Source organism: Cydia amplana, chromosome 1 (genome assembly GCF_948474715.1).
Source record: "Cydia amplana chromosome 1, ilCydAmpl1.1, whole genome shotgun sequence".
In the NCBI taxonomy this organism is placed as follows: domain Eukaryota; kingdom Metazoa; phylum Arthropoda; class Insecta; order Lepidoptera; family Tortricidae; genus Cydia; species Cydia amplana.
This window is the reverse complement of record NC_086069.1, coordinates 25,759,390-25,772,191: the sequence shown is the minus strand read 5'-3', so window position 1 is coordinate 25,772,191 and position 12,802 is coordinate 25,759,390. Positions and strand designations below refer to the sequence as shown.

Below are 12,802 nucleotides of genomic sequence, written 5' to 3'. Positions count from 1 at the left end.
TTTGAGTACCTGAGTAGTCTGGGCGACTAAGCACGGAACATCACTTACCATGCGATGTCCTTGTCACTCACGGTTTTTATGAAGGAGACAGACACTAGATGTTGGTTTAAGTACACTTTTGTGTTCGAAGAGACTACGCACAATTACTTTGAAATTTTAAATGAATGCCAGACTCATTTTTCATTTAGGTATGTAATATTTCATAGTTAGGAGTTTCGATTATATAGATTTAGAAATTGAGTAGAATTCTTATAATTAGAAGGATAACCTAAAATACTAATATGTTTTTCAATAAAAACCTATTTTTAAAGTATTTTAAAGTAAATGTAATTGTATAACTTATGAAGAATAATAAAGAAAGATAAATAATAAATAACTGAATATGATAAATCCGTGTTATGTCCGTGGTAGGTATTATTGTAATAGGATTGGTGGGTCATCCTTCCAGATTTAAGCAAATATCCCCGCACTATTACATTGTGTACCAGGGCAGGAGTTTGTTGTAGACCCGGATTACATTCGCCCCAACACGTGTACCTACTGCAGTATTCGGCTTAACAGTGCAGTTGTTAAGCGTATCACAATATACAACTACACACGTGTGGCTGGGACTAAGATTCACGTAAAGAATACCGTTCACATAACAATGTTCAATCGAATTCGAGGAACAAAATCTGTGTTATTCACGGGTGAATCAACTTGTTCTTGTACACGTTGCCATGGTTACGGTCGCCTGGGTAACTCTTAAAATCCTGGTTTTATGGTATTTACAAACATATATTTTTATGGCAGTTATAATAAGCCCTTTCTGATTGGGTCTTCTTAGCATATATTGTACTACAAAATAACAACAGAAAAAAGTTAATCCACCGTTATAAAAACATAAAATAATACAAATACAAATGCATTAATTTCATTACTTTTTACATCAGTTCTTAGGTATAATATAAGGGTTAGGTAGGTAATTAGTCCATCTTAGGTATATGAAGTAAGAAGGTAAGTACCTATTTATCTAAACATTGTCCAACAAATTGTGTAAGTAATGAAAAAGGTGCGGGTACAGCTTGCTGAATTTAAACCCGCCCTTGGTCAGCTAATTGGAATGGTATTAAGATTAAATAATTTTTAAATTATGAAATTCACAATAAAAAACCAAAACATTAATATGTAACAATAGTTTCTTTACTACCGGGGGGTACTTAATACAGGAACAGTATATAAAATAATAAGAGATACAAATCATTTTAGTCTTACAGTAATCTCAATTTTATTAGGCTTGTGTTTTGTGTACTAGACGAAGATAATATAATTATGATGGATGGATGGAACTCGGGAACAAATTTAATATTCGTGATGAACACGCAAATGAATGCCGTTACCGGGTGGGCGATTTCAACAACACAACACACAATTTATAACAAGATTAATAAAGTTCGAATCACCCCACGGGACTAGAACCCAGAACCTCTAATTTACCAGGCAAGGTAACTTTTGATTAGGCTAGGCCGTTATAATATGTTAAAGTTTCATCGTATAATATTTTAATAATCGGTACAATATTTCCTTCGATTAAGTCCAGACCTACTTACATCGGTCGAGATCCTCATAAAATATTAAAGTTTGTATCTACCGTTGTATCGTGTTCAGTAAAATGTGGATGATTTGACGATTTCCATTAAGAGGGGCTAACCCAAGATTGTAGTTTCTATATTGAATTTTTACAGGTTTTAATTAAGGGCAAATATCATGAAAAAATACACACGGAAACAATACCCTGGCAAACTGAACACATTTTGTCAGTCAGTAAGAACATGAAAAAATATACTAAGACAAAGACAGTGTGATTCTCTCTGTAGACAGACATAGATGTTTGAAACATAGATGTTTGAAATGAGACAGTCCTGGGCCAAACTAAAAACTACATTTGCAAGGCAGAATCCAACCAAAACCTTAAAAGTTTAAAGTTGGCTCAATTGAAATAAACCCCATTCCCATTTCGGTCGAATACGAGTATACCACGATCGTGCTTGAAGTTATTAAATATGAAATATCCAATATTCATAATTATAAGGACAAAATAATAAATATGTAGGTACCTAAATAATTTAGTACCTATAAAATAATTGCTACATGCTAAGTATGTCCTATGGACAATCAGATAAGCCGAGACGGTGCATTGGTTACGTGTGCGATTGCCCTAAGCCTATCCGGTACCTATGGCGATACACGCTGTTATCCAACCCAGCCATTGTTCACGAGGCCTACGCCGTGCTGCTGAGACTTGGCCATTGTGCCAAGAGAGATTTGATAGTGTTAACATGTTATGTCGAACGGGTACCTAAATACTGTGTACATACGAGTATACGTCGCAACTCGCAGAGGTGTTTAACAAACCTCTGTTGATTAGGTGTAAGTGCATGAACTAAGTTTCTAGAAATTGTAATAAGTCCATAGAAAATAGAGCAAGTAAACGGTTTACACATAAGACTATCATCTATTAAAATTGTCATGCTTCAGGAGCTCAATTCTGATTCAACAACTTGTTCCTTTTAGGGTTCCGTTCCGTACCCAAAGAGTAAAAACGGGACCCAATTACTAAGACTCCACTGTCCGTCTGTCTGTCTATCACCAGGCTGTATCTTATGAGCCGTGATAACTGAAATTTTCACAGATGATGTATTTCTGTTGCCGCTATAACAACATATACTAAAAAGTACGGAACCCTCGCTGGTGGGCGAGTCCAACTCGCACTTCTCCGGTTTTTAAACTGGTTTAGACACGACCTTGTCGATCGTGGTCGTGATTGGTGTGCGTCTCACGCGCGACGTTCACTTCATTTCGCATGCACCAGTCAGCGTGAGCGATCTTCAAGGCCGTATCATAATAAGATCAAAATCGTAACAAGTTACTCAATCTGAATCGGGCTCCAGGATGATAATTTTAATTATCACAACAATACATTTTAAGACAAAAGTCTTTAGGCTCGTTATACTCTATTGTACCTATTATCTTTCTTTGGTAAAATTTTATCATAAAGGGATAAAAATTCACGTCGTTGAACGCGATTTGTCTGCCGGAAATTCAATTGATAAAAGTTACAAAATAATAGGCGGCTTTGTTAATGCTATTTATTTTTAGGGTTCCGTAATAGCTACATGGTAGGTAGGTAGGTAGTTTCAACGATATACTTATAAAACAAAAATTATATATAAAAAAATAGATATGTTTTCGGAGGTTTTCCCTTGCAAATGTATACAATTTTGCTGTAGCTTCCTCCAAAGGTTACGTTCAAAGTTTCCAATCATTATTCCTGATCACAATCACTTTTATGTTTAAATTGTACATAACTAACATATAGCAATATCTACATAATTATGTGACGTAATTATCGTCAAACGCCACTCCAATTAAACAGGTTTAATTAAAACTGTATCACACGAGCGTTCCTACTAAACTTGTTAACGTAGCTAATAATACTAATAACGTTATATTCTATGACGAAATAATTTAGTATATTTTCTATGACGAAATGAATGTTGCATGTAGGATGACCAATTATGTTAAAGCAGAGGGGGATAGGGCGTTTTGTTAAATCGCTCATTAAGAATATTTTATGGAAAAACTAGCGACCTACCCCGGCTTCGCACGGGTTAAAAAATATGCATTAACCTTCCTCTTGAATCACTATCTATTAAAAAACCACATCAAAATCCGTTGCGTAGTTTTAAAGATCTAAGCATACATAGGGACAGACAGACAGCGGGAAGCGACTTTGTTTTATACTAGTGATACGTAATTCTTGTTTTTAACCATTCATATTTACATTAGGTATACTAGAGTTTATCTCAGTTAACTTTGCACCGATTTTAACATAACAAAGTGAGGTATAGTGTCATTATGACCGTCATATTTACATATAAAATTGTCATCATTGCCACACTTTGTCATGAAAATGAATGCCATGCCGAGTTAGCTTGGTCTGTGGTTGCGGCTTTATGTCTAAAAACTCTAAAATAACACGCACTCAATCTGAAAATATCCCCAGTGAAAAGAAATCTTCATTAACCTTGAAAATTGCCGACATCTCTATTTTCCGGCCGCAGACTTATCAACCGACTAAAAATTCTAACTATTTTGTAATCTCTCGTGAGACGCGTCATGGTCAGTCTAGTCGCGTGGGGCACGTAAAAATGTACCTACCCTTCGTTCGGTTTTTGTAAATCAGCACTGTTGCTTGTAACTCTTCATTAAGCTTTAAAATAGCTTCGAAAATCATCATTAAGCTTCAAAATTACCGACATCACTATTTTCCAACCGACTAAAAACGCCTGACAACAGGAAAAGCGGCGACGGGTCATGGTCACCCGAGTCGTGTGGAACACGTACAAATGTACCCTTCGTTCAGTTTTGTAAGTCAGCACTATTCCTTGTGACAAGGCAACTTAAGAGAACGGGCCCGAGCGCCCAAATCCCCACAATCCACTAGCAAGAAAACTCCATTATTATATCGCTTCTCTTGTATTTTATTCCTTTTACCCCAAATGGACCCTCCATTTTTATAATACTGCTGCGTGAACATGAAGTCACAAAGTATTTGAGCGTTTAAATGCGAGTAATGAAATTTCCAAAACCCAATCTCGGTCCTTAACAATGAAAGTATGCTTTATTCCTTATTCCTTTGTTACGACGAAATTATAAGCTTATGTTTTTATCGTTACAGATTCTGAGGAACGCTCTGAGGCCGCGAATAATGAGAATTTGAGGTGAGTTGGTAAATTAAGATGTCTATCATCCATCACTTTGCCCACGTTAGGGTATAAAAACCCCTTAATGGACATTTAATGTAGCATTTTTTCTTTTATGTGCCTTTGCTTGAACACGTGTGGTCCTTAACTTGCGGCAGTAGTGTTTTACTACGTACAGTCAGACTAGCGCAATGGGACCAGCGTTTTATAGGCGCGTTTGAGGGTTCTAGCAGGTTCAGCGCGAGTTGCGAATAACAACTGTCAAGCAAAGCCACCAGAATATGCGGGTCTATAAATAATGGGAGTCTACGCTATGGAAAAAATAAACATTTGAAGGTCGAAATATTTATATTATCCGATAATTGAACCCGTAAAAAAATCACGTGTATGAGAAGAGTGATGAAGATTAAATGTACATAAGTAATAAACAAGTAATCTCGTATGACAGCACTCTAACAAGCTACATGCACGTCACGTTGCTGTAACGGAAAACAACGTTAAGGCTAAATAAATTATTTAGATTTTCTTATCTCTTAATCTTCGCATTTCATATTTGAGGATGGTTAACTAACAAAACGTCTGTTCTCAACAAAATAACGTATTCCGTAAAACCATTTAACTATAACTAGTCCACACAAAGTTATAGTCCAAAAGTTGATTAAGTAATTACGTGTACCTTAATAAGTAAGCTTACTGATACTAGTAGGTCTCATATATGTATATGGCATTTTGGCAGTCAGCTTGCCATTTCTTTATCTTCTTCAATAAAAAAAGAAACCACATTTCTATATAAAAAATACGTCACTAAAATCAACAGAATATCGGAAGTACATCTCAGCGAGGCAAAAAAGCGTGACTTAGTGTAATGAAACGTCGCTTACGTCACCGCATTTCCGCTGAGGATACATATGTCATAAAGGTAACGTGAGGTCACAGATTAGATAACAAAATGTAGATACGATACTGTACGAGAAATACAGGTTGGCCCAAAAATACGTTAAATAAAAATAATTTTTAGGAACATTTTTTACAAAAAGTAATTAAAAATGAAAACTTCAATCATTAAAAAAAACTTATTATCTTCAAAATATTATCCTTTAGCCGAATCTCGTTGAATAATAAATAATAATACACGTCTACCTACACAGTACAGGAAGGTACAAATTTAAAATTGTTTATAGTTATAGCCAAGTACAATTTTTAGGTTTGTTAAAATAAATCGCTAGCTGGTAAGACAACATTTATAAATTTTTCGCATATGTAAATAAATATGTATCTATATTTTTTATTTAATCTGTGACGAGTACACGTGCGTTATGTGTATATTGGGTATCGCACGCTTGTGTGCATGAAGTGTGAGGGGCCTGTGCATGTGTGTGTGTGCCTTGAACCAGTGGATGGTAGATTATTTCTCATGTAATTTCCTCTTCGCCAGATTTTTACATTGAATAATACATAGGCTTATCCCGCAATAGGAAAACTATTATGGGTTTATTTCATTATGGTTGTTGATTGAAATGTCAGTAACGTTTACTACTGAAACGTATCGCACCTTTAGAATTATAGTGACACAATAGAAAAATGCAAGTTTTTGGGAAACGTTAAATAAAGATTGACGAGTTCATAAATTCCATAGATAAAGAGGGATTACCGAGCTCTGATTGAGAAATAGTTACTAAAACTTGTATTTTATTACACTTTACTTATTTCTTAACATGGATTTATACATTAACACATAAAATAAATGTAGTAACTATTTTTTATATATTTTTTTAAAAAGTGCATCAGTTTTAGGTCTCTTTACGATTGAAATAATATTTTTTTTAAAGACCGATTTCTACATAGGGCTTAATATTACTGAACAATAACACACTCAAAACGTATCATATCAAGTTAAGTCAATACAATAGTAAACTTCCAATTGTTTTAAGGGACACTTTCTATTTTTAATAAAACATTAACAATATTCGAACACGATTTATTTTTAGTCAAAAATATGGTTTCATCTTAAACAACAATCATAATAAACAAATCAAATATCCTTCTAAAAATATATAAAAGAAAAACTAATTTTAACAATGTTTTTCTTTCCATTTTAATAGATGTTCTGTAGATAGGACTACTGAACTATATATCTAAGTTTAGAAAAATACCTAATCACTTTTCTAGTACCTATTGAGATCACATAAGTATTTATGTTCATGCTCTAAACAAAAGATGTTCATATTCAACAACTGTTAACAAAAAAATCAAATATCCTTCAAAAAATAAAAAATAAAACAGATCAGAACAAGATCATTTGGTCCATTCTTATAAATACCTATTCTACTAAAGAGATCACATAATAGGCACCTTAGTAATTGTAGTTGTTACTAATTATTGATAATCAACTTAATCAACATTATCATAAACTTTGGGACATATTTTGAATTAGAGAATAGAACTATAAAAATCTTTGATGGAGCAAGCAGGAACTTCTTTTTTAGTTATAGACGATACGTAAGATTTTCCTGAATTTCTCAATCTTTTTGCGACATTTTGTTTCCATTTTGATGGATTTCTGGTACGTTTTCTGGATCTTCTGGTTACTTCTGGAACAGACTCCCCGTTGTCTCTGGATGCCCTGGAAGTTGATCTGGAAGGAGCCGAAGAACTAGAGCTGGGGCTTGAATCAGATATACGTACATGTTCGCTACGAATAGACTTATTGATATAGTTCGTTTTTTTAGCATTAGAAAGAACTTGAAAGAAGGTAAGCGATTTTGACATGTCTTTTAATTGAAAAATACTTTTTAAAAATCAATAACTGTTACTTATGAAAGCAGAAGACTATAAAAGATTGTATTAGATTCATAATTGTTACATATTTACCGTAACTTATTTTTAAAATGTGTTTTTCAATTAAAAGACACATCAAGATTGTTTACCTTATTTCTAATGCTAAAAAAAAACGAACTATAGTGTAAGTCGGGTCTGAGTCGCTTAAGGCAACATCGCTTTCATCGGAATTTAGAGGTGATTGATGATAATTCTTTGTAGGTCTGCTGCTTATACTTTGTCCTATGCATTTAGATGTTGAAGGCTCATCTATGATGGAATGCGCGTTTGAATTACTAATGCGAGAAGAGCTGCTGGATGAGGAAGATGTCGATGATGATCTACTTGAAGAAGAGGAGGAACTATTAGATGATGACCTGCTAGATGATGAACTGTTGGATTGTGGTGTATTATTTAGTAAAACGTCCTGCTGAGATGATGATAACTCAGATTTATCTGGTTTCTGAGGAATATCCTCGATTTTATTTTGAACTTTTATCTGAAATACAGATAATAAGATTAGTTTCTGCTAAATTCTTGCCAGGGAATGAATTATAAAACATTATTAATAACCAAATAATACACCGTAAAGTTATAAACTCACCTCATTATTATTGCTAGCAAGAAACGTCTTTGGGTCAATGTATGGAATGGATTTTTCCGGAGAGCGGTCTATTATTGAACAGCTACTTGATGATTTGTTTTCCTTGTCAGGATTATTCTGAAATATAAAAATTATATTTCTTAAAAATATTATTCAACAGCGAAAGAACTTCTATAATTATAGTGCTTAGCTTAGTTGAAGTTAAAGCTTTCTAATGTTAATTTTTTTTTAGTTTTTATGAATATTTATAAAATAATTATTTACTTCTTTGTCCGTAGGTATTATCTGCCAACGATAGTCTTACAGCATTAGTAGTATTCTGATAAATAAGTAATACGTATTATAGTTGCAATAAACATTAAAAACATTGTAAACCAAATACTTGCAATTTTAATGTCAGACACATTGATTTTTTCAAACTTTTGTTGTCCTCGCCGTGGAGTAAATTTTTGTTTACTGCTGACATCATTATCCTAGAAAAAAACCGATGATCAGACTAAGTGTATGTAGATAATTCGTATAAGTAAGTTATGTAAATAAAAATATACAGTCTCATCTGGCTTCCATTTTTTTTCCCGTTTATCTAAAATATAATCCGCCCTTTTTTTCATTTTCTATATGTTTTTAATGGGAAGCTCAATTCTTTTGGCTTTAGATACCTAGAATGTTAATTAAAATATAAATGTCATTTATCTTGTCAGTTTAACTGGTTTTATAAAAAGACCCATTTATGAATTAAATAACAAATGTTAGTATTTACACAGACACATGATTTAAATGGTCACTAAGTATATGCTAATTTTTATTATAAAAAAGACGGTATCCTGGATAACTCTCTAGATAAATGATTATTCTTGTTATAATATAATCCCATTTATGATTGCGACTTCAAATCGAACTAGTTTTTAATCATAGAGTGACTTAAAGCCAAACGAGTCATATGGTAATGAATCGATTTTGGTATGAAATGAACTTAATATGAATTCAGTCTTCATTGTATTAAAAATAAAAACGTCTACTTACCTTATTTTTGTTACTAAACTGACTCAAATCTATTTACGTCGCCACAAAACCGAACAAGTAACGACCTGCTCAGAACACTCGCGGCGCATCACTGCTTGCGTCTCACTCAAACCGAACATGACGCGAAGTTAGAGGGAGGGGGAAAAAGACCGAAGTCTTAGTCTATCCCTTTCTACCCTATATTGGGCCGCTTTTGTATTATATTTTATAAGTGAAACTCGAAATCTGTAAATTTTGGATAAGGTCAGTATAATTCTAAAGGTGCGGTATGTTTGCGAGTGGTAAACGGGGTTAAAACAAATACGGCATAATGACATTTGAATTACAAAATGTTTTCTGATGTTGGATTGGAATATAAACGTGAATGTGAATAATTATTTAGCTAAACACGCTCATTAATTAGTGATTATTATTTCAGTTAATATATCCGTAATAATGAATGCGTGTGGTTGAATTCTGAAATGTAATCAAACTGAAACAGTAACAGTAGTGTGTAAGTATAACATTTAAGGGCGTTTTCTAAAATAAATATTGAAAACCTAATTCTTTCAAATCTGGACGTTCCTGGGCTCATTCTACTCAGAATCGACAGCATTCTCCATCCCGCCGTTAAAAAAAGATGTCCCAAAATGTCCATTCCATTACGTCACGTTATAGTATGAAAAAAAAAAATTCACTTGTATGTGCGTGACGTAGTGGAACTGGAACGTACCTACAATTTTCATACAAATTTTTGGGACATTTTGAGTTGAAGGAACCCAAAAAACCAGGATCCGTGAGAATCTGGTTTTCGATATTTATTTTAGAAAACGCCCTTAAACTTTCGCATTTTTAATACATAATTAAACATTTTGCTAGCACATCACTGCCATCAGTTACCCGCGACCACGACCAGCAAAACCTATGTTGAAATTTTGAACGGTAGCAAAGTTAATTCGCGATAAACCCGATTTAAAACATGTTTTAACAAAGTTTTAATGAATAGATACGTAGCTTAAAAATTGTAATGAGACAAGTAGGTACTATATTTTTATGTCTTGTAAATTCCTTCATATCGTTCTCGATAACACTTGAGCTGATATTTATTTAATCACTAGCACTGGTGCATTTTTGCCTCCGTTAAACCAGAGGGCCTACCGCGAACCACGTTTGACGTGTTGCCTCTCTGTCCCACTTATGAATTCGTACTTAAGTGTGGCAGGGAGGCAACACGTCCAAGTTGGTTCGCGGTAGGCGCTCAGAGTATGCTGGAAGCAGATGCTTTTGCGATATATCCCCAGTTACCGCGATTTGGGTTATCGCGTCGTCTATACCGTACTTTTATTGGTGTATTTTTTTGTAAGTATGACTAGTGCTTATAAGATTTGCCTAGACTATGTAGGCTATTTGAATAACAATTAAAGACTACCCCCCAACAACGCGTTATATATATACGCAAGTATTCAAGAGAAGCTTCTTAATAGGTGACAATTCAATTTTACCTAAGTAGTTACTTAATACAAAAGACGATGAAAGTTGGCTAGGTGACAATTTTTGTGAGGATCAAATTAAATATCTAAGTACTTTAAACCAAATGCATTAAAGCAATAGATTAGCCATCCTCTAGCGTCTTTCGAGCGTCGGCGTCTGAGCGCCTACCGCGAACCACGTTCGACGTGTTGCCTCTCTGTCGCACTTGTAAATTCGTACTTAAGTGTGACAGGGAGGTAACACGTCGAACGTGGTTCGCGGTAGGCCCTCTGGTCAGCGCTATGGAAAATGACGTCGCTGCGCAGTTGCGTCGACGTTGCGTCGAGCAGCGGCCATAGAGTTGTAGACGCCGACGCTCGAAAGACGCTAGATGTGGGGTGGCCCTTAACCGGATTTTACTAGGAAGTATTCAAAGTAGGTAAGTATATGTAGTTATCGTCGTTAACTGGTTAAACCTGGAATTACCGTAGTAACAGTTTAACCGCTTAACCTCGGGTTAGTGGGATGGTGCAAGTGGCCCTTATTAACATAGGTACCTACATTTATTTAAGTACCTACATATATTTTTTAAATCTCTCTTCGCCAATTTGAGTTTAAATATGCGAAGTTATCGTAGACTGAAAATATGTCAAAGGAAGAGCCGAAATGATGTGGCTTGTTGGAGCTAAATTACGCGGAGGTTTCAGGATATATGTTAAGAATGCGAGCGAAATGACGTCCGGAATATGCGTTCCAGTCACGCTACCGGAGCCGCAGTGTATATAACATAGCCGTAGCATAACTATACTGCTATTTGCTAAATTGGAGGTAGGTACAACTTTAAATATAAATGATATTTAAAGTTGTACCTCCAACTTTTGTATTAAAATTTTCATATCACTACATAGTATAAAATAAAGTCGCTTCCCGCTATCTGTCTGTCCCTATGTATGCTAAGATCTATAAAACTACGGATTTTGATGCGGTTTTTTTTATAGATAGAGTGATTCAATATGAAGGTTTATGTATAATTTGTTAACCCGTGCGAAGCCGGGGCGGGTCGCTAGATAATTATACTGCCGAGAAAAAAAAAAAACCGGCCAAGTGCGAGTCGGACTCGCGCACTGAGGGTTCCGCACCATCAACAAAAAATAGAGCAAAACAAGCAAAAAAACGGTCACCCATCCAAGTACTGACCCCGCCCGACGTTGCTTAACTTCGGTCAAAAATCACGTTTGTTGTATGGGAGCCCCACTTAAATCTTTATTTTATTCTGTTTTTAGTATTTGTTGTTATAGCGGCAACAGAAATACATCATCTGTGAAAATTTCAACTGTCTAGCTATCACGGTTCGTGAGATACAGCCTGGTGACAGACGGACGGACGGACGGACGGACAGCGGAGTCTTAGTAATAGGGTCCCGTTTTTACCCTTTGGGTTCGGAACCCTAAAAAGCTAATTTTGTTGGTCCACTTTGGTTACGTTTTCAATACAACCTTCTATGACCGTAACAAAACGGACAAACAAAAAATGGAATTTAATTACAACTTAAATCAATCATCACTTTGGCTAATTGCAAAATTGGGGAAGCTTTAAGTGACGGTCGCGGTAGTTTAAATGACATACATATGTATATACACAATGTTCTAAAAGAACTAATGACTTTCTATAAAACGTTGACTGTCTTATGTAGGCACCGTTGTACCTATGTTTTCGGTGACGATCGTATACGTGTGGGGTAAGTAGCTACTAGATTTTCCGTAGAGTTCGCCTTCTGTTCCTTTGTGGACGCTGTGACACGTACCGGTGACAAGCAAAATTTACGCGTATCCAGGTGTAAACAGGTGGTTATATTATTCCCTTTTATCTTTATGTCTTTATCACAAGCAATTTATGTATGAAAATTAGAGTTGTTATATTTCTGCAAATTTTTATGCCACAATTTAATATGCGTATGCACGTAGAACGTAAAGAAGAGAGCCTATTTTTATTTCCAATATCATATGCGTAAAATTATTTTTTATAATTTGACGACTGGTCTGGCTTAGTGGGTAGTGACCCTGCCTGTGAAGCCGCGGTCCCGGGTTCGAATCCCGGTATTTGTTCCTGAGTCTTGGGTGTTTTCTATGTATTTATGTATTTGTATATTATTTATATCGTTGTC

General features: G+C 35.0%; 2 protein-coding genes across 2 annotated transcripts in view; both read left to right on the top strand.

The window, feature by feature from the left end:
* Window positions 1-12,802, top strand: part of LOC134651525 (large ribosomal subunit protein mL38) — a 253,231-nt gene that overhangs the window by 126,331 nt on the left and 114,098 nt on the right. The window lies entirely within an intron of this gene.
* Window positions 1-12,802, top strand: part of LOC134651325 (uncharacterized) — a 102,600-nt gene that overhangs the window by 75,777 nt on the left and 14,021 nt on the right. Inside the window, exon 2 of the mRNA XM_063506396.1 lies at window positions 4,721-4,763. The gene's annotated coding sequence lies outside the window, so the exon portion shown is untranslated. The remainder of the gene's footprint in view (window positions 1-4,720; window positions 4,764-12,802) is intronic.